Raw genomic sequence first — 23,030 nt, forward strand, 5'->3', positions numbered from 1 at the left:
AAATCAAAATTTCACCAAGAGCTGTCCGTTAGACAGCGCACTCGACTCTTCCCAGTGCTTGACTCTAAATTACAGCTTTGCCATTAAAAACCTTTATAAAACTTTAACCAAAAAATCTCACTTATAAAGCGGAATAACTGTCAAAATTCAATCAGTGGTGGCGACTTTGATAGTAAATATCTATTTTAAGTTTCAAGTCAATAGGTTTGATAGTAACATAGATATTTGACTTCATCTAAAACTTTAGCTAACGGAGACGCCGACGCCGGGGCGGGTGCAATAGCTTTATTTTTTCTCCGAAATATCGAGCTTAAAATGAAATGTGAATAAACCCTTGCATGTGAAAGATCCCGACATTGATTTATTATATTGGGAATGAAGATCATTACCATTTCTGAAACAATAGTATAATATCAGACATTTAATTGCAACAATTATTTGTGTTACAATGTACCTTTCCGGGTTAAGACGAATATGCACTTGTTCTAATGCTGTTCCAACGAACTGTCCAAACTCTTTCGTCGTTACTGTACCCTGCCCTCTCTTATCATTAAGCGTGAGTTCTGAAAAGAATGTTTCCCCTATCATGCTACTGAAACCCTGACATTATAGCTGTTTCCGTGGCAGAGAGAATATAGCAGAGCTTTGGCATCTATGCTGGCCACTAGCGCTTCCCATAACTGTAACGGCCAACTCTTAATGTACATTGTACGTGGTGGAAAGTGGGAAAAATCTACATCACTTAATAGTCGCTTTCGCAAGCCATTTCGCAACACGAATCTGTCTATTGCAGAAATACCTGGACTATCTTCGGCATGCCACCAACTTCTCACATCGTTACAAATGTCGGCAGCTTGAATGTCACCATTCAATCTCATTTCGTTTTCAACTGCCTCGGAAAAGTGAGTTTCAGCCATCGACACTGACATTGGGTCTGTTACTTCTTCTACCATTATTGGTGTTAAGAACGTTCTTCTCGACTTGGCGACTTTAATCCAGGGTGCATTTGATATTCCATCTAGCCCTCCCTTGCAACTCTTGCGTCTTGCGCGTGTAAGAATCCGAAGGTGTGTAGAGTCTATACTACGCACTTCCAGCTGTTGTCTACGCTGACTAAACTCGGGTGTATAAAACCATTCATTTGGTGCCCCTGTATCACCAACTGTAGGTTTATCTGCCAGTGATGATGTGTTTATCCACTGTGCTAGCCGTTCTGGCCAAATGAATTCAGCGTATACACTATTCAGTACTTGTTTAGACACTTTCTTTGACAACACGGACGATGCAAGTTCAGACAGAGTTCTTACTTTCAGCTTACGGACTTTCTTTTTAGAACTTTCGAAATCAATGCCTTTCAATACCCGAATATGTTGTGATAGCTCATGGATTTTCATTTGCTTTGAAATAGACTCTTTTATGTTCAATCCCTTTGTCTTCTTCAGGTATCTCACTATTACGCGTATTTCTACGTCTCTGAGCTTCTTAAGACTTTCTGGGCTCTTAAAATGTTCATGGATTATATTTAGATTTATGTTATTCCACATTTGTTTTTTATTACATTTTCTGTCTGTTTTGAGAAGCGACAAAATATTTTCCGCGTCTACGTCATCAATACTTATACCTTCGTCCTGGTTCGTACCATTTTTTGTCAGCAGAGACAACTTGCTCATTTGTAGACAATTTAGTGGTGATGACATTTTCATTTTGTTCTATCTCTTTCCTCAGACTTGAATCTTTCTCCACAGCAACATCTGTTAACTCTCTGATCCATTTCTCCTCGTCAATACTACATGAAAAAGCTTCAATTTCTTCTGTTCCGTCTATGTGGGAAGAAGATAATACATTTTCTGGAATATCACTATCTTGTATAACAGTTAGTGGGAGAGCATCGGTCAATGTTGGTTCACAATTTAGTTCTTGTTCTGTAATTTTTTCAGTACCCTTATCCAATGGTCTCCTCTCAGTTAACTTCAACTCTGGTATTTTCAATCCTTTGTTAGTTGCTACAATTACTCTTTGGTATTTGTATTCTGATGGTAGAGTTTGGAAAGTCCAATGTGGTTTTCTGTTGACCTCTTTTAACTTTGAAAATCAAATATCAAATTTTTGAATAGTCTTCTGATGCAGATAACAATACGTTTATAGAGTCTACGTTTTCAAAAAGGCAACTAAGGCAAAAAAAAGCACAGAAATATAAGCGATCCTGATATCTGCATTATATATATTTAGGTTCAAGTGGTAATTATTTAGTGAATGAGATAGGCAGCAAGTAAAATGGAGTTTATCTCCTTTGTGAAAATTTTATTGGAAAGAAAGCATGAACAACCAAAGGTGTCCGGCACATAAGTGGATTAAGTTTACTGACTTATTTTTGAGTCCTAGAGTCATAATTATGAAAAAAAATCATACTAATATAATTACTCACTAGACAAGGATTTTTACCCCGCAGAAGCTATGTTTTCAACTACTTTCTTACATAGCCATGAAAAAATATTATCAGTTTTTTCCCCCATTCAAACATTGCATTCAGTTATTCAAATGAATCAACTTTTAAAATTTCTTAAAGAAAGTAGTTGAAAACGAAGCTTCTGCGGGGTAAAAAACCTTGAACAACATAGCATATAACTGTATAATCATACATCAACGCATATCATATTGTTTGTATGTATATAGACGATATATAGTACTGAACAACGTAGTGACTGCCTAAGAGACATCTTTTAGGAAGAATACTTAAAAAAAATTATAAATGAGTGTGGATGTTCTCATTTTAATAATGTTTCTTGTTTTGAATGAAATAATTATAAATGAGTGTGGATGTTCTCCAACAAAGTCGCAAGTGTGGATGTTCTCATTTCAATAAGGTTTCTTGTTTTGAATGAAATATCGTCCGATATCCTTGAAAACAGCAAAATAAAACAATGGTTGAGTATTATGTTAGTAGCTGATATTTACTGAGCGTCAAATATGTCTTCATTTTGCCAAAATACGGTCAAAACTCACTTTCTTAGACAAAAGTGTGGAACAGCTCATGCCCTCTCAGCCAACTGTTCGTGTTTAGGGGAAAAACCAAGCTATACGTACAGCATGGAACACTACCGCTAAATAGTATGCTCCGGGCCGGGTACGGTGCTCTTCATCTGGAGTCGAAAGCTGCAGTAATAAAAAACTTACAAGACCTTTCTTACCTGAATCGACGTTAATTCTGGTGTGGACAGCTCATTTGCGTTGGGTTTTGATGACGTTGCATTTTTGGATTCCCCACCGTGAAAAAGAGACTGTAGTAGAAAGATATAGCAGACGGTTTGCTTCAAAAGTCCATTTACAAGCATGTTCTAATTATATGCAAAATAAAAACAAATGGGTAAGGGGTAATGAAAGGGGTGCATGGAGCTGTTGGTGGAGTGAGAAAGAAACAAGGATAAATATCTAACATGAAAAAACACGGGAAAGCGTAGCGACTAATTTAGTCAGTCACCAAACATGCACTGTGCTTTATGATTTTCTTGAATCGTATCCTCTTTGACAAAACAGGGAAACTAGAGCTAAAAAATGAAATCTTCGAGGGACATCTCTCTCTAAAAACGATGGTCTGCTTTTAAAACGACAAATGCAAAGTTCCAATTAGTTTAACTCGAATAATATATCATATTTCCCAGTGATTGGCTATATTAAATATAACTGGGAAGAGGCCAAATATCAGCCTTTCTATAAAAGTATTATATAAGGTAAAACACTCTGAACTGATGCTACCCTGAACTGATGCTAGTTTTAGGAACAGCTTTCAAGCAGCAGTTAAGAAGATAAGGAGCAGATACAAATCTTTGATATCAGTGTGACCTTGACCTTGGATCAATTGGCCTAGGTTTTGCGCTCTGCACTTCGTCTTGATAATGTTAACAATTGATGCCAGTGTAATGAAAATCTTCCCATCGCTTAAGATATGGAGTAGACTAATGGACATGTCCGACTCCAGTAAAAATAAGATATCTGGGAGTATAATGAACATTATAATATAAACTCCAGTAAAAGCATGATATCTGGAATTATAATAAACATTACTATAAATAGTAAAACAACTGCATAATACAGAATCCTGTAACCCATGTCAAATAACACTAATCAGGATATTTAAGCTAGCTGTGTCGTCTCGATAAAAAATTCAATAACGTCAACATTTTATATGATTAACCGATTCAGACAAGCCAGTAATCACTATTGTGTTTAGACATACATTTTGCATAATAAACCACTCATTAAACAATCATGGCGTTCCTTACTGTTTATAGCACTCCTAAACCTATATTGGCACTCAGGATATGCCCTTGTATAAAACTGGTTTAGTCGTGCTAAAAAAAACTTAAGGCCAGTCAATGCCGTTTAATTTAATTATAATAAAAATCAACAGAAAAGAAAGGGGTACATGCATAGTTAACTTCTTTGAGATTTTTATTACATGATGTTAGACCTAGAAGTATGTAGATTCTGTTTATGGCAGTAAAAATATGTTTGGAAAAATGGAAGGGTATTACATAACGATATCTAGACCATTTCCTTGAAACTTTGCCTTGCAATAGTTTAAAAACTGACTTTTATTTCGTCCATCCAACGTGTTCATGTCAAGCTTGAGAGGGTGATTGTGTTAATAATCTTGTCCTGAGAGATCAATGCAGAATTCAGAAGTAAGGCTAAACTTGGTGCCACTGGTGGTTGTTTTCTCTCATGCTGTGATACCTCATATTAAAAAAAAAAATAATAGCCGCTATCTAGATTCTTGATCAAAAGCGGATGCAGCTATTCCAGGTTGGTCCCGGCAGTGATGACACAATGCTCAGTTCTATCTGGCAAGTTCACAGAATGTGTACTGTCCAAATAGTGTAATCTAGGCAGCGTTACTATCATTTTCATCTGGCTGGCAAATATAAATGTCAGCTAGTATGAAAAATACGTCATCTGGATAAGACATGTTAAAGTTTGTTAAACCGACTCTATTTTTTACCAGGATCTTCCTTTAGCTTGACTTTTAAGTCTACATTCATCTAAACATAAAAGATGACACATTCATCTGCGGCGTACTGCAACTGCAAATTATCCTACACTTCTTTCACGAAAAAGGGTTTATTTAGGTTATTTCGGTTTATATCACATGATATATCTTTCATGATTTTCCTTGATTAAGTCAGTGCATAGCCTTCGAGCTGACCTGTCATTTGTTTTTTCTTGCCAGTAATGTGTCCATGCCGCTAACTGATTGAATTGTTTGTTATTGCCATATCAGAATGTGTATCGTCTGTAATTTTGCTACCAACTTGCTACCCCGCGACATCCATTTTTGTGCCGAATTCGGCATTATATGTTTCAGTTCCGGTTCCGTATTCATAGCCGGGTACGGCGGTCGGAAACAATAGTATATTTTTCAAATATTCATTTAAAGGGCAAAAAAATAAGTTTTTTAGGTTGAAACCACGAAGTGGTTGAGACCTATAATTACCGTATTCCAGAGCTTGCAAAAATATCAGACTAACCGTTTTCACTGAAAGACAGATTAATCCGCTGTAAGGTTTTTGCCCGTTTTTTGGGGCTAATCGACAGATATTCTTATTGATATAAACTGTTTTCTGAACATTGTTTTACAGTCGGTTGATATTTTCGTACATATGTAAATACAATAAGGTTAAAGAATGCGTCATTTCGTATTAAAATTATGTTTTTAAGTCTGTAGACCCATCGAGCATGGCTAAGTTGAAAAGCGAAGGTGTATTCCTTTAAAACACTTCAGAAAAACCCCAGACGTGACCGAAGCGCATGAAAATTTGCCGTGAAAAAATAGTTCAAAACGTGTAATAAAGCTTTCTCTAGTTTAGCCTTAATACATAATGCACTCGTAAGTAATAAAACAGCATATGATCTGAATCATTTTTTCTAGTTGTATAGGATATAGATCTGCATGCGATTCTTTCTACCTGTCCTGATTCGAATGACAAGGGAGATCACTGTGTAGGAGTAAGCTAAATGATAAACTGAATATTTCATTTTAAAAAAGATTTGATTTCTGAATTACTTCCCTTTATTCTTATTTTATCCTTATTTTTGTACAGCTTTTATAATGACCGATTCATATTATCTATTATTTAACATTTTATTTTATCTTTAAATATCGTTTTACGATTTATGTAAAATTGAGTCAAAATATTTGTTTAAGATTTCCTTTTTATAAATAATTATAACTGTAGTATATAAATTGCTATAATATTCCACTGTAGCACGGAAAGCTACACGTTAAAGATTAAGCAAATGGTCGTGCTGTTTGTGCACGTCTGGTTAACTTACATATTTGTCTCAATATTTAATGTAACAACCTATTTTAGTACTTACAAGATTAATAATTGACATTCCTTGCAAATCCTGAATATATTTAGATATTAGCGGTACTTTACTATGACTTTTAACAATACTGTAGAATCTGGTAAATAAGCGCATATTCGAATATAAGCGCATATCAAAAGTAAGCGCATACGGCCTTACCGTTATTCCGTATGGGATAATAAGCGCATGTCATGCCCTTACCATAATTTTGTCTCGAAAGTAGGCGCATATCCGATTACTGGTAAACAAACAACAGATGCAGCACAAAGACGTAATTAACGGTATTATACCGTGATAATTGTTTATCATAAATACAGACGACAAGTGTTCTTACCTGTTGAATAGCCGATAGGTGTTTAAATGAGTTTAACGTCTATTGTCTGATAATTTGAAAACGATAATTACTTACGATAATCATGCTTTTTGAATAGAAAATGTTTTCAGTAAATGAAAGTAAAAGTTTGAATAACAGATAAGTTGTTTGCGTTGTCATAACAGTTTGTCATTCTTTTGTAAATCTGTTAAAAGAATATGGATAAAATGCTACAGTCTTAGTGTTGAACAATTATTGAATGGTCCGAGAGATTGAACATTATTTGCAAATTATGTATTCATTATGCTTTCATTATGTTTTAATAATGTATGCAAGAAAAGGAGGTAGTTCACTGCGCACGTCCATGACTATGTTTTACTTTCGTTTTCCCAACTAAGGTAAGCACTGTCAATAGTCTTAATATATCAAAAATAGGCGCACACGGCTTGTCTATAAGCGCATATCAAATATAAGCGCATAGTTTTGGCTTAAGTATAAGCGCATATCAAAAATAGGCGCATAAAAGTGTCACTAAAATTATTATAAGCGTATACGCTTATTTACCAGATTTTACAGTATTACATCAGTTCCGGATTTGTATTTTAATTGTTGTTGAATTGAAAAATTCACATAAAAGTTGTCATTTTGATAAACGTTAATAAAACAGAGTAAAAGCTACAGAGTTTTTAGAATAGATTATTAAGCAAAATAGAATCAAAGCAGTACATAACGAGAATTTATTGTCGGTTAAAAAGCTCATCATAGCTTATGTTACTTGTAATTGTCTTTCCGACTCAATAAATCTTATCTTATCTTAGAATATCAAATGTGGGTGTTTGCCTGATGTTGAAGTTTCTCGATGTTGGCCTACATATGTGTCCCCGATAAATGATTGATTTCATTTAAGCAAAATTGAATCAAAGCATAGCAACGGGACATTTGCGTCTTCATGTGTATAGTTCTTTTTCTTATCTCAAAACTGCATGGAAGTCGAAACAGCAGGATCTTGGGGGTAGATACAGGTCTAGTTTCTAGCTTGGTGGTCTTTTGTACAAACATTTTTAACAAGGTAGCGGAGTTTAAAGACAACAACCCATGAATTAAAGAAGTAGGGTTGCAACATTTTTAATGTTTTGGTGTCACGATTACTTAAGTCGTGACATCAATACATTTTATTTCTAGGGTCGGCTAAACAAGAAGTTGATTTCGCAGAAATGTGTAGAATTATACAATCCTTGCTCCAAGTATTGTGAAAGTTGGTGTTTTATGTGATATCGTGTTAAATTTTGAAAAATAATTAGATTTTTCTATTCTACTCGATACTTTGAACCTAGCTACATAGAAATACTTTTTAAAGTATGTCTTCTAGCTTATAGACTAAGTTAAGAATAAGATTCTTATTTGTCAAAACATTATTCTATATATCTGAAAATTGTGTTTTTGATTTGTGGAAGTCGACAAAATGGCTCTTCTTAATAAGTAGCCTTATTTTTTAATACATAACGATTTGTCAAGAAAACATTCACTCAAACATCATATGTACAATAGACTGGTGAACATAGAACGTAGTATTGATTAGGTCAAGAATGTATATTATTTGTTGTTGCCTGCTGCCAACTGTAGATTTGTTCTTTAGTTTTCGAAAAGCTATAACATACTGTAATCCAAAGACCGACTTGCAGAGGTATATCCAAGATGGTATACATGTGTAGCTTTTGAATTCTGAACCTTTCTAGAACAGTTCTCACTTATATGACAATCCTGCTAGAACAAATCATAATTCTCGCTTAATTTATCTATTAAGCCTCACAATTTAGCAACTGTACAAAAAAAATTGAAACCTAGCAAACAGTCATGGGAGGTGAGCAAATTTAAAATCTTGGCGATCTGATTACTTGGAGAATGATCTTGGAGTTTAACTTTTGAGGTGTTGAATGTTTGGAGTTGAACTTTTCTGTGTGTTGTGCCTGCAGTAAGACTTAAGTGCATTCTGATACTGTACGATGTGCATTGTCTCTAGTCGTCTGATTTTACATTATTATTTTCATATCCTTCTAATTAACGCTTGATAGTTCTTTTGATTTACTAATTTATCACCACAATTAAGCAATTATTGGAAATATGCTGCAACTTTCAATTATAGAAAAAAAACTTGACACATAGCAAACATAAATAATATTGAACTATTGGAGATCTGATTACTTAGAGATACCCTGGTGAGCAGTAGGACCACAATGACACTTTTGTTTGTTTTATCTTTCTTGAATGATAAGCGCAGTTTGGAAACAAGGGAAGCGCATTTATGTACACAATGAGTTTGTAGTTTCTGTTGAATAAACATTGTTTGGAAATGCAAATATTGTATAGGTAGACAGCAGGAAATACAAGCTTTACTTTAACTTTACCAAACAGCTTCGACTAACATTTTGAAGCAGATAACGTAGCTTAAAACATCAGCAGACACTCTTCTTACAAACAAGCATAAATAAAGCTGATATATGACATGAAAATAGGATTTAAATAGGTTTAACATGCCTCATTCAAATCCATAAAACTAAAAGTATTTTGCAGTAAAATTTGTGAAATAAAATTGAATTTGTACGCACATTTCATAGCTAGTTAATATGATTTTTTAACAACACAACAACAACTGTGATCAACACTTATAACACTATTTATTTTAAATATATACATGAATACACCGGATACATTTTTAAAATCACAATATCTATATAAAGTAACAGAGAATATTATACAAAATAGTTTCTGAAATATCAGGCGAATTACAACATTTTCAATACATACTGAAAAAAAACCTGGAATGTTTAAAATTAATGCTTTTTTCTGATAGAAGACATTTAAAGAGGGGTTCTGAATCTGATTTTTGCAGCTTTTTTCATACGTTTTGATAACTTTATTGTCGATTAATTAAGAAATAATATATCTCATTTAGTGATTTGTCGCTGAATAAATCAGTGTTTGGAGTTCAGATGCGAAGGAATTATCTCAAGGGCGCAGCCTGAGTGATATAATAATACGCATCTGAACGAGAAACAATGATTTTATTCAAGAGCAAATCACTACATGAGATATATTATTTCGATTCTAACGCGTTACCAAGGATTTTAAAGTACATCCTTGACGGCATTCATTAAATATATGCCGCCCGCCCGCTTAGCTCAGCAGGGAGAGCGTTGGTCTACGGATCGCGGGGTCGCGAGTTCGATCCCCGGGCGGGGCGTATGTTCTCCATGACGATTTGATAAAAGGCATTGTGTCTGAAATCATTCGTCCTCCACCTCTGATAGTTCATGTGGGGAAGTTGGCAGTTACTTGCGGAGAACAGGTTTGTACTGGTACAGAATCCAGGAACACTGGTTAGGTTAACTGCCCGCCATTACATGACTGAAATACTGTTGAAAAATGGCGTTAAACCCAAAACAAACAAACAAACAAATTAAATATATGCCCGTTTTTAATTGGTTTCTTTTCCAGCGCGCCGCTTTGCCGTTTAACGCTATGACGTAATAACTGTGACGTCAGAAAAATGAATTGTTGTATAATAATTCACTGTTTTCAACATTCTTTGTTTAATAGGAAAATGAATCGGATCGTGTTAGAATTAAGAATAGGTCACACCCTACGATTTATCCCAAGAAAGCATTGCCAAACGTCTTCATGTAAACTCTTTTGAAGGTCAAATCCTGTAGTATTGTAGTGTTGGTAGCATTATTTGCTATAAGTTTTATCAAAAGTCATTTGTTCTACAAAATTACATCAGGGGTCTTTCCAAGAGATATCTACGTACAAGATGTATTGGAAAATTGCAAAAAAATGAACGGAAGTTTTTATAAATTAACTCTTACAAATAAAAATATTATCAAAATGTTCAACGCCGACACTATCCGCCGGCACTATATTAACAATTATAATTCTAAATTTCATTTTTATTTTGAACTTACGTAATTGTGATGTACATAAAGGTTAACAGTTTTCACAGGTATGATGCACTTACATTAGACCTGAAATAAAATGCTACACACTACCACTATGTAAAGTATAATGTGGATGGGAAAAAATACCATTCCAATTCAATAGTTCAATTCAACAAATGGGTAACATGCATAATGACCAATGGATGGTTTTGTTTTCAGTCGTGCACAAGTCAATATTTCTCTGTTATTTTATATCTTTATAAGTGTTCAAAAAAAATAAAACATGCGAAGTGTTTCGCAATATCAAACATTTAGAAGAGACTGATGCACGATCGTAGATAAATTATCAGTTGTTCAATATGCATGGTACGCATTTGCCAAACTGCGCGTATTCATGAAGTGGACTGGCATCTTTTCCGATTCATGCTCATGTCTATCATACTACACATAGGAGTAGGCTAACATGTTCAGCGGCATTTTATCTTGTGTCTGGTGCCAATGGTGTGATATATCAAAATTTTAGCTCATTTCCTTTGAAAACCACAACGCTTTTCAAGTTTCACATATTCTAAGGACATTTTAAGTATGTATTTAAAAAATGAAAATGAGGTAAATTTATTACAAACATGATCGCGTATGTTTAATACATCATTTTGAATAAGTTAGTTTAAATTTACAAAAATAGAGCAAAATTTCAGCAAAATTCATGGAAGAATTTTAAAAAGGAAACTGAAGAAATCGTCTTTAAGTTAGACTTTGAATGATGAATACAAGTATTTTATTCAAATAAATTATACGGCAAATTGTCATAACGATTATCTGTTAGTAATAGCATTGCGTAAAGACACCCTAGGTATGTCGATTTTTCATATTAATTGCATTTTGCACTATGTTAAGGCAAATTAACATTACAACAATTTACATTTAAATATAATTATTAAGCTTAAAAAAACACGCAATGAATGTGTACAAAGAAACTATCGGAAGAAAAAATAAATAAGATATTTGTTTCCGTCTCATCACACACGCACACGCGCAAACGCACGCGCGCACACACACACACACATACACACACACACACACACACACACACACATACACACACACACAAACATCTGGATGCGTAAAATTTCATAAAATGCGTTCGAGTATTCGCTGTCAAAATGAAACTAAAACTAATACAACAAAATTGGTTAAAATAATTAGTACAATTTCGGGTATTTGAAATTATTTAACAAAAACATATACTGCATCGTTTCAAACACTGGCTATGTAAAAGGAAATTGCTAAGTTTTAAAAAGGCAGTACCAGTCCTGTTAAATGGAAAGTGTACATCCGATTGTTATATATTGAACGAATTTAAGGTTCTTGTAAAACCATAATTATAAAAAAAATCCGTCTGGTGAAATTTTGTTTTAGTTCTTTACGCCACATATATCTTTGTTTATCATAAAGAATATTAGTATACCAAACTGTTTATAATAAACTGAAGAAACTTTCAAGACAGGTTATTCTTTATTGAACAGCACATTTGTCCTATATTACGAGTACTTTGACTCTTCACGTTCTATTTAAAATTTGTAGAAGATATGTAATGTACTGACTCACTATTGGTCAACTTGGATTAGCCACTAGCTGATAATCTCCGCCTCACTTCATCTTGTATTATGTTACAGTTGTAGTATCAACTTAGAATAGATTGATAAACAGAACCAAGCAGTCTTATTTCTTAACCCATGCAGTCTTACTACATCGAATATATTACACTGGCGATGAGGATGGTGGGATCTAATTGAAAGGATTACGTTTTTCAAGAGGACTTATTAATGATAAGTTCAGTGACAAAGTGTTTGTGGCTATTTTAAAAAGATCAAAGATTTATTCTCAGTGTTTCAAGATGGCATCTTCTTTTGCTCTGCCAACACCACAGCCTTTTAAGGTAGTAGGACAAAACACAAACTTGTCAAGTCCATGGGACAGGTACGTAAAACGCTTTGAATATTACATACACGCATCTGGAATAACAAAGGATGAAAGAAAAAAACTCTTTTGTTACATCTTGGTGGACAAGAATTACAGAACATTCATGAAACAATGACAAATCCTGATGATAACTATCAACAAACTATTCAAGCACTAACGCGATACTTCAATCTAAAGAAAAACATCGCATATAAAAGACATCGTTTCAGTCAAGAGAAGCAAAATTCAGATGAAACCGTGGATAATTACATCGTTTGACTCAAAAAACCTTCATTGTCACGTGACTTTCCTGAAGCTTCTTTAGAAGACATGATTTGCGACCAAGTTGTCGAGAACAGCATCTCCAAAGAGCTGAAAATTAAATTTCTTCGTGAACAAGAACTTACTCTAGAAAAAGTACAACGAATATCCCACACAACAGAACTTGCAGACTTGCATGCCAACAAAATGCAGAGTTCATCAGAAAACAACACATCAGACAGTTCTGCAAACTACAAAAATCTTGATGTTAACCAACTTCATCACAATGAAACGAAACAACGGAAACAATATCAGCCTAGAGCAAGACCAACACCGAAGCCAGCAAAGTTCAAAACCTGCTATCGATGTGGAGGAATGGGTCATTCTGGTCATGAATGCATGAAATCGCGTAGTATTGTTTGCAATAAGTGCAAAAAGAAAGGTCACTACGCACTATGTGTAAGTCAAAGCAAAATCAAGTGCACTTTGTCAATAATAATGAGGATTCAGATAGTGAAAATGAGGAATTTGTGTTCAATTTAAATGCTAAAAGTCAGTCACCATACGTGGAAGTTGAAATTGAAGGAATCAAATGTAAATTACTCATAGATTCTGGATCTAGTGTAAAGTGCCTCGATCGCTCTACGTTCGAAAAGGTGAAATCAAAATCTACCGCAGTCACAAAATCTCGTTCTAGGATCTATCCTTACGCTCAGTCAACACCACTGAAAATTCTTGGAATTGCAGAATTTAATGTGAAAATCAAAGAAAATGTTACCAAAATCAAATTGATAAGTAAAGTTCTGTGTAAATAATGTAATCACAAATCAGAGCAGTGTAGAAAATGTTCTATCGGAATATAGTGACAGATTTCAAGGGCTAGGAAAACTAAAAAACTTTCAGCTACAGCTTAATATCAGTAAAGATGCCAAGCCAATTTCAGAGCCAAACCGGCGAATACCCTTCAAAATGCGACAACAGGTTAAGGAAAAAATCAAACAACTTCTAGATGCCGACGTCATCGAGAAAGTCGAAGATGCCACACCATGGATATCACCCCTGGTTGTTATTCCCTAGAGCAATGGGGGCATACGGATTTGCGTCGACATGAGACAAGCGAATTCAACGATCGAAAGGGAACGTTTTCCTAATCCAAACATAGATGAAACTTTGGAAGATTTAAGTGGAACTCAATACTTCACTAAGCTAGACTTGAACATGGGTTACCATCAAATAGAATTCGACCCACAGTCACGAGAAATAACAACGTTCGTCACAAATGACGGAATATACCGCTATCGTCGATTAATGTTTAGAATTTCTTGTGCGTCAGAAGTCTACCAGCGTGTAATACAGCACACACTTCAGGATATCCCGAACTGCAAAAACATTTCGGATGACATACTGGTATATGGTACAACCAAAGAAGAACATGATGCAGCACTACGAAAAGTGTTACAAGGCCTTCGTGACAAAAACTTAACACATAACAAAGACAAGTGTGAATTTTGCAAGACAAGTATTACGTTCATGAGTCACGCACTCACAGTTAAAGGACTTATGCCACAAGACGACAAAATCAAGGCAGTACTTAACACTGCACCTCCCCAAAATACTGACCTAGTTTTTAATTGCACTTGACCCAGTTTCAAACTCGACCTAGATATCATCAAGGTGAACATTCTGACCAATTTTCATAAAGATCCATTGAAAAATGTGGCCTCTAGGGAGGTCACAAGGATTTTCTATTTTTAGACCTACTGACCTAGATTTGAACCGCACACGACCTAGTTTCGAACTTGACCTAGATACTATCAAGATAAACATTCTGACCAACTTTCATAAAGATCCAATGAAAAATGTGACCTCTAGAGTGTTCACAAGCAAAAGTTTATGCACGGACGGACGGACGCACGGACGACGGACGCCGCGCGATCACAAAAGCTCATCTTGTCACTTTGTGACAGGTGAGCTAAAAATGCAAAAGTTGCAAAATAAAAGTGAAAGTAGAGCTGTCAAAATGACAAAAAAACCCTGAAATATTTAAAAAATATAGAAGTTAACCAGTTTTCATTTCCCGGAGTACCTAGGTAAATATGTTAAACACAAACTAAACAAATGTAGAGAAAAAATATGTTTGAAAAAGAGGTTTGATATTTTCTACAAAATAGAATGTGGACAGTCGAAGTACATGTGTTGTTAAACAAAATACATGTTACCGAACAAGGTGACCTTCACAGAAAGTATTTTCTACCCTTTCTGAACAATTCTGTATATATAATTATGTTATGAATATTACGGGTCTGTCAGGTATAATTTCCAAAATGAAAATTTACCTAAGGGGTGGTCTCAAAGGTTTTACATGATCCTTAATGATAATTTACCTCATTACAATTAATCATTTTATCGCAAATGGAAGACATGACTATATTCACGCTTGAACGATGTCAAAATTAAACATTAGAAACTGAACAAAATAGGTCTACAATTATCTTGTTATTGACTATTTTACTTCAAATAATTAATTGTGTCCCTGTGACAGTCAAATTCAAAGCCTAGATTGCGAATATTGATGGAGACGGGTTTTGGCAGATCTTTTTTCTGCTGTATTGCAATGAAATTTTGCCTTAAAGCTACTCTTTGACGTTTCAGATGATTCGGAAGCAGAAAATGACTGCATTTACAATTTGTCTTTTAAGAAATACTATCTATCTATCTTCCATTTCTGTCTAACCCTTTGCAGGGACGTAGACACTTTCATGTGCATTAAGCCACAAAGATTGTTAAAAGAAAATGAAAGAAAATCGGGCCAAAATATAAGGGAAAGGAAAATTTGTTTTGTAACAGTGATTTTAAAAGATAAAAACAGGGTTGAAGAGCAAGGTTACTATTTCAGTTGTAGAAAATTCAGTTTAGTTTTAAGCTTTCAGAAGAAATTTTTAAGAAAAGAAAAACAGACAACAACATTTAACATAAAATAGGAGCATAAGACAGTCTCATAACTACATTTTGTAATTATATGTAATTATTCACACTTCCGCAAATATATAACGCGCGCACCCCCCCCCCCCCCCGCCTCCCCCGCAATCACGGTGATAAATCTACATTTTATACAATAAGTCTACATTTTATATATATGTAGTAAAATAAATGTAGAACGATTATGATTGATACATCCATATCCGATAAACTATTCAAAAGAACGGTTATCCTAGATGATTTATAACTCAGATGTTACCAGGACTTTGGGAGACCTAACATGGACATCTAAACTGCAATCAGTGATATAATCGTTACTAAATCACTGATAAATTTTACATATTGTAAATAGTAAGTTTGACCTGAATGCACTCAGTGATGTAAACAAGGGCTTGACACCTTCCGCGTTGTTTATGAGTCGAACGATTTCATGTTGCACATGAACTTGTTAGGAATGTAATAAGCACTATGTGCCTTCAGAACTATTTATTATTCAGAGAATGGGCAAACCCGCCTGTAGAAATCATCAATAATCGTAGTGTTAACTATTTCTTACTGATTTTCTATCTTGCTGAGCAATAAATGAAATGTTAAATCACTGACTTTAGTAAAGAATGAACCCATCATTAAGACTGAAATAAAAAAAGTGTAACACTTTCATTTATCGTTCAAACTGTGCATACTACAACATTCACCATTTGTGTACGTTTTGCATCAACGTGCACACTGTTGTGTTACAAACAAAAAAAGTCATTTACCAAATGTGCATAAATTAGGCGGAATTTCTCTGCGATGAGTATGTTTATGAAAACGTACCATCTATACGATTTGAAATGAATGAGAAAATGTGCAGTGTGCATAATTCCCATTGGTTGAAGATTGTAATGCGCTAATAGCGTTTTTACGGTTCAGACCAGAGTTATAGCTTTTTACAATAATAAAAAGAATATGCATAAAAAGGCATAAAAGTTGTGTCGCACACATCTCAAAAGTATATGACATAGGGTCATGAAACATCATAGGAATATTATCCTGCATGTGACGTTGTGCACATGGGATTTTGCTCCGGATTTTATCAGTCAGACTAGAGTTATGGCCCTTGATTGCAAAAATAAGTGTAAGTGGGTTGAAGTTTGTGTTACCTGTATCTCAAAAAAGTATTTGACTTAGAGTCACAAAACAGTAGTGGGGTGTTATATAGCATGAGAAGTTGCACACCTGGTTTTATTTAGGAATATTTACATTCGCCCTATTCTTTGCAATTTAAAAGTATGACGTTCATTTGGTATGAACAGCAAAAGAAAGGCGCGAAAGTTACGCCATCGCTGCTTTGACGACGACCGCGTATAGTCAGGAACGTTAAAACATTTAAAGTTCCTAAGATGACGTAGTAGTTGTTCCGTCTGGCGAACAGAATGGCCGGGGTGCTGATTTTAATGTTAAATGCCACAAAATATGTGCAATTTATAATATTATCTTGTTTACAAAAGGAAAGAAAATATAATGTAAATATAAGAAATAAAATGATTTTTTCGGTGTTCATGAGAAATGAACGACAGAATAGGATCGGCAAATTAAACATGAAATAAATGTAAAAGAAAGCAGGAAACATATAAGGACTATTTACATTTTTTCTACAAAGATATTCTGACGTCACGATATTTTGACGTCATGATAAGATACACGTGACGTTGCGCGGACAAACTGGATATATTTTAGCTAAAACCATTAAAAATGCAAAAAATAAATAGAAAATGTATTTGTTTCAGTGTAAGATCGAAATATATTTCACTCGTGAACACTACAATTTACATTTTCACTCGAGGCTGTGCCACTCGTGAAAATATTGCATTCTGGTGTTCACTGGGTGAAATATATATCGATCTTACACTAAAACAAACAAATATCCTCAAAATATTTATGATCCTGTTATTATTTTTATACATTTACACCTTTACTGAAGAATATTTTGCAAGGAATTTTCTATCATTTATAATTCATATTATATCGCATTCAAATGTTGTTTCGTACCAGTGAAAAATAAAAATGATATTTTATTTCACTGATAAGTTTCAGTATTTCACTGAAGAGCATAAAATAAATGTGTTTCATCTGTAAAACCACACAAACTGCATACTGTTGTTACAGATCTATATTATTCTTCTTAGATTCCAAGTACATGTAATGCGTTACACGACTGCAATGATACTCGTCCTTTTTAAGTCTTTAACTAAGCCACACCCTGTCAGAACAAGCTATCTGTCCCTATCGTGACATCGTTGCCGTTTTTTTTTTCTTGCAAAGTTTATAAGAAGCTGTAATGAGACAAAATGATAAACAATTGTCAATATTTAATGAAGTAATATATGGCGTTCAAACATGAACACTCACGCAAATGTATACCTCAAACTAAAGCCATAAACATCTTAATAGCTCTCATAGATATTTAAGAGGAAATACAGTTGCAGCAATCGTTTTGGTTAACTGATTAAACCGTGTTTTAAACAAGACATGGGTTGAGTATTGTCATTGTTATTAAAATTGAAAGTTAAGAGTAAATTTTCGGGAAGAACAGAGCACAACAACCACCTCTAGAGCAATACATTACAAAGTAAGTAGGCCGGCCACAAATAGGAACTGTAGTGGAAAATATAGCAGACAGGTTGCTCCAAAAATCCAACAACTAGTATATTTTGATTATATGGATGATGTGAAAATAAGGATGGGGGAGTTAAAGGAACACGGATGACCTTTTGAAATGGAAAATATGGCTCCGAAAACGCAGCCTCCTTTGACCACAAGCCATAGCAGTGAAAGCATGGACACGCACAAGGCCAAAACACACACATACGTACACGCACACACGCACACATGCATTGACAAGGCAAAAAAAAACGAACAAAATGGGAAACACAGCTGGGCACCGCTCAGGGTCGACCGGTGGCAAAATCACCAGATGGGAGATTCAATCAGTATATGATGGGTACTTAACCTTACTCATAGTAAAAAGAAGAGGAGCTCGTAAAGGTATTGGACTGGAGAGGCGCGGTTGGGGGTTAAGAAAGATAACACAACCGACATTAAAGACAATATACAAGACATAACTTATAATACTAAACAATGGTGGTTTGGGGGTAGGGGTGTGTGGAGGCGGTAATCGCGTTTTAGGCATGACAACATATATATTGGGTCAATCTAAAGAACACCATACGAGGGTCGTTCAGTAAATACATAGACCGATATTATACCTTCAAAACGAGCCAATAAAGACTTCTTAGGTTTGTATCATTTTGAAAAACATAAAGTCCCTGCTACGTAATGCACCACATTATTTGAAATGGTTTGTTATCGTACAATATGTTTGTGCTATGATTATATGTTTAAGCGCAGCCAAGAGGCCTGTATCACAAACCTTTTTAGGACGAAGTTCGCACGATGTTTCGTTCGCAGAATGTTCAAACATATTAAGAAGATCGTACGTCTGTTTCATATATATATATATATGATGCTAACTAATGAAATACTGTATTCTATCAGTTGAATCTGTTTATATGTCATCACTCACACTGTGAAAATATGAATTCTATATTTTCACACTGTGAGAGATATAGCTCCGCCCCCTTATACATTGTGCATGAATTTTAAATTATTTGCTTTAAACAGGATGAAAACTGTAGTCGCACTTTGTTCTAAATAGTATATTTCTCGATTCAAATTATTTTACTTAATGAGAATTTTATAACGTTATGCAGCAAAAGAATAAAATAAAATGGAATTTTATGCTGTGTGCGTCTTTCTAACGTCACAACACGTCTGACGTCATGTTTATTTACGCGCGTCTGTTTCCCGTGCTGAGATTTAAAAAAGTTGCAAAATGCACATCTCAACGTAATTGAGCATAAAATAAAAAGAAAATTTGTTTGTTTTTCGTGAATATTGAATATATCTCACCTCGAAATGAGAAAATGTTCACATTTTCCCTCGCGCTCGTGAAAATATTTGAAAATTTTCTCACTTCTCAGTGACAAATATCCTCTATAAGTTGCTATTTCAGAGTAAAGAACCAATCATTCTCCGTACCGCATAATTTTAGACAAACGTACAAGGGCATCCCGCGATCTAGTGACATTATAATGCCTCGTAGAAATAAGATCAGTTCAACAGATGGGCGTTTTATTTTCTAAAAAATAAAAAAAATAAAAAATATATAAACAGGGGCTCGTAGAACACGAAATGCCGCCCTCCACTCCCTTGATGCATTCAGTAATTGCACAAGGAAGAGAAATTATTTGGTCACTGTGCACTGGACGTTTAATGTGCTGACTTCAAATCAATAATTATGGGTCATTTACCAGTCATAAATAAATTCCATATCAAATGTGATCCAAAGCATTGTCTTGTTATTTGGAAAAACAGTTCTACAGTTCTGGGCAATGTGACCTTGCCCTTTGACCTACTGACCTCAAAATTAAAAGAGGTCATATGCTGGTCATGATCAACCTCCCTATTACGTTTCATGAACTTAGGCCCAATCGGTCTCAAGTTATTATCCGGACAAGGTTAAACTGTTCCGTGTCACTGTGACCTTGACCTTTTGACGTCAAAATCAATAGGGGCCATCTGCTGGTCTTGATAATCATCCCTAAAAAGTTTCGCAATCCAAGGCCCAAGTGTTTTCAAGTTATCGTCCGGATACAGTTTAATTGTTTCAGGTCACTGTGACCTTGACCTTTGACTTACTGACCTCAAAATAAATAGGAATCGTTTGCTGATCATGACCAGCCTCCCTATCAACTTTCATGATCCTAGGCCGGAAACAGACAGACCGACCGAACGACATCTGCAAAACAATATACCCTAACTTCTTTGAAGCGGGGTGGGGGCATAAAAAGAGAATAAAAATGGAATTAAAACAGCTTCGCTTTGTTAAATCTTAAGTCGAAATACCGTGTGCAACATTAAGATAAGATTTATTTTAAGTTGGCAAGAGTACAATAAATAAACAGAAGCCCTTTTCGATGGGTGAATGCGAAAGAGTTCTAAGTGCATATAAATAAAGAAGCACTTAGAACTTTTTCGCATTCACCCCTCGTTTTGAACTCTTGAAATCGATTGTATTTGTATGTCATCACAGGAGTTCCACAATAATTAGATATTAACACATTTTGAAATCGATTGTATTTGTATGTCATCACAGGAGTTCCACAATAATTAGATATTAACACATTTTAGCAGTGTTTCTTTAGTATGTTTCGAAGACTTGATTGAGAACACGGCACCACATCATTTGAAATAAATCATTGCCATATATGAAACTATTAAGGACCATAAGTCATTGTGAAAAAGTTCAATTACTTAGGTTCCAGATTAGTTCATAAAGGTCAGACAACCTTTAATTATCAGGTTTCATGTAAGAAGCGTTATAAAAATGGCACATCATACGATCGGATTTCTGTTTTTTAGAAAATAAAATTAGATTGATTCAGTGACTACTATACAATACATATAAGTACTAGGCCTAAACATTATAAGTAAGAAAAATATGTAAAGGGTTAATCACGCAATAACAATACTCACTAAGATAGAAATATCATCTTGGATTATAGCGTTGTAGGATATTGTATTTACACCTCAAAACTTCTTTGAATTATATGATCTTGAATTTCACATACGCGATCAAAACAAACATATTTTTACAGTAAGCAATACGTCTTCATGTACATAGAAGATTTTATTTAAGAAATAATATTTTGTTTGCATACCAGACGGGGCTTTCCGGTATTTTTACCTGTGCTGGAAAAATCCATCTTACACCCCGGGGTGTAAGATGACTCTCGTGCTTTAAATGACGTATTACGAACTACATATATGTAGAAGATTTATGTAGTTATTTATATTTTATTTCGAAAAACGGGGAAAAAATCCAATACTTTGACAGTTCCTCTTTTTCCTGATAGTATATTTCTCGATTCAAAACACGTTATTTTTTCAAAAATTCATAACGTTACGCTGCAACTGATAAAACAAAACCGGAACTAAACATTGTTATTTGTCTTTGAAACGTCATGACGTCTTTCCTGTTTACTGACGTTGGTTTCCCGCGCTTTGTTTAAATACGCTGCTATAAGAAATAGTTCTAAAAAGAAAAGCTTTCGACTGACTTTATTTTTATTCTTATATCTTGATATCGTTATGCAAGAAAAAGATTCTTACACTGGTTTTAGGTGCAGATGGGAATATCCGGCTCTCGGGTAACTGTTTAGGCGGTAACTCGGTAGGAACCTCGTTACCGCCTAAACAGTTACCCTCGAGGCCGGAAATTCCCATCTGCACCTATAACCAGTGAAAGAATCTTATAATCCAAAACAGTAATTTGTCGTTGGCTACACCCTCTTAGTATAATTCCTTTGCATCAACAGTAAATCACCTTCTGAGATATATTATTTCACTTCTAACACGTTATCAAGTTTTGTGATGTACATCTTGGAGATATTCACAAAATATTTGCCCGCTTTGGGTGCTTTTCCAGCGCGAAATAAAAAAATATAAATCGGGTATTGTTAGAACATGAACTTACGAAGTAGAAAGTCATTTGCGTATCCGCATACTAACGTATTTGCAGAATTTGTTTACACTCATCTATACAATTTTGGAAATTATAAAGCTTTGTGGAAGATAACAGTACGTTGCACAACGTTTTCAATAGTAATCTATCAACTGTTTGTTATGGACACACGTTTTACACTGTATTCAGTGTTTCCTTTTTAATCATTCCTTTATATCTAGCTGGCGGATCACCAAATGGTCTTTCGTCAATAACACGACCCGTTTTGCCACCGCAACTTGACATATATGAAAAGGGTAGTCATTTATGTTAACAAAAAAATTAAAATGAAGTTCAATGAAGAAGGACACAAGCCTCCCGAATTTATATTACTTATAACTAAGAAACACTTCCAACGTAATTTACCGTATTCAAAATTTAAATAAAAATGGTTTTCAATGCAAGGTTTCAAGGTAAACCATGTGAGGGGTTCTTTTTTGGCTCAAAACATCATCATAAAATGGCATAAAACTAAGCGTGCTTCAGCACATGTACATAACATTTTTTAGTATCTTCGTAACTCAATATAATAATATTCTATAAGAAATATATTTCTTCATTTTTATGCGTGGCTGTCTCATTTCAGAATTTCTTTACTTAATTTAAAAGT

The sequence above is a fragment of the Mercenaria mercenaria genome, chromosome 5 (assembly GCF_021730395.1).
Source record: "Mercenaria mercenaria strain notata chromosome 5, MADL_Memer_1, whole genome shotgun sequence".
Taxonomy (NCBI): domain Eukaryota; kingdom Metazoa; phylum Mollusca; class Bivalvia; order Venerida; family Veneridae; genus Mercenaria; species Mercenaria mercenaria.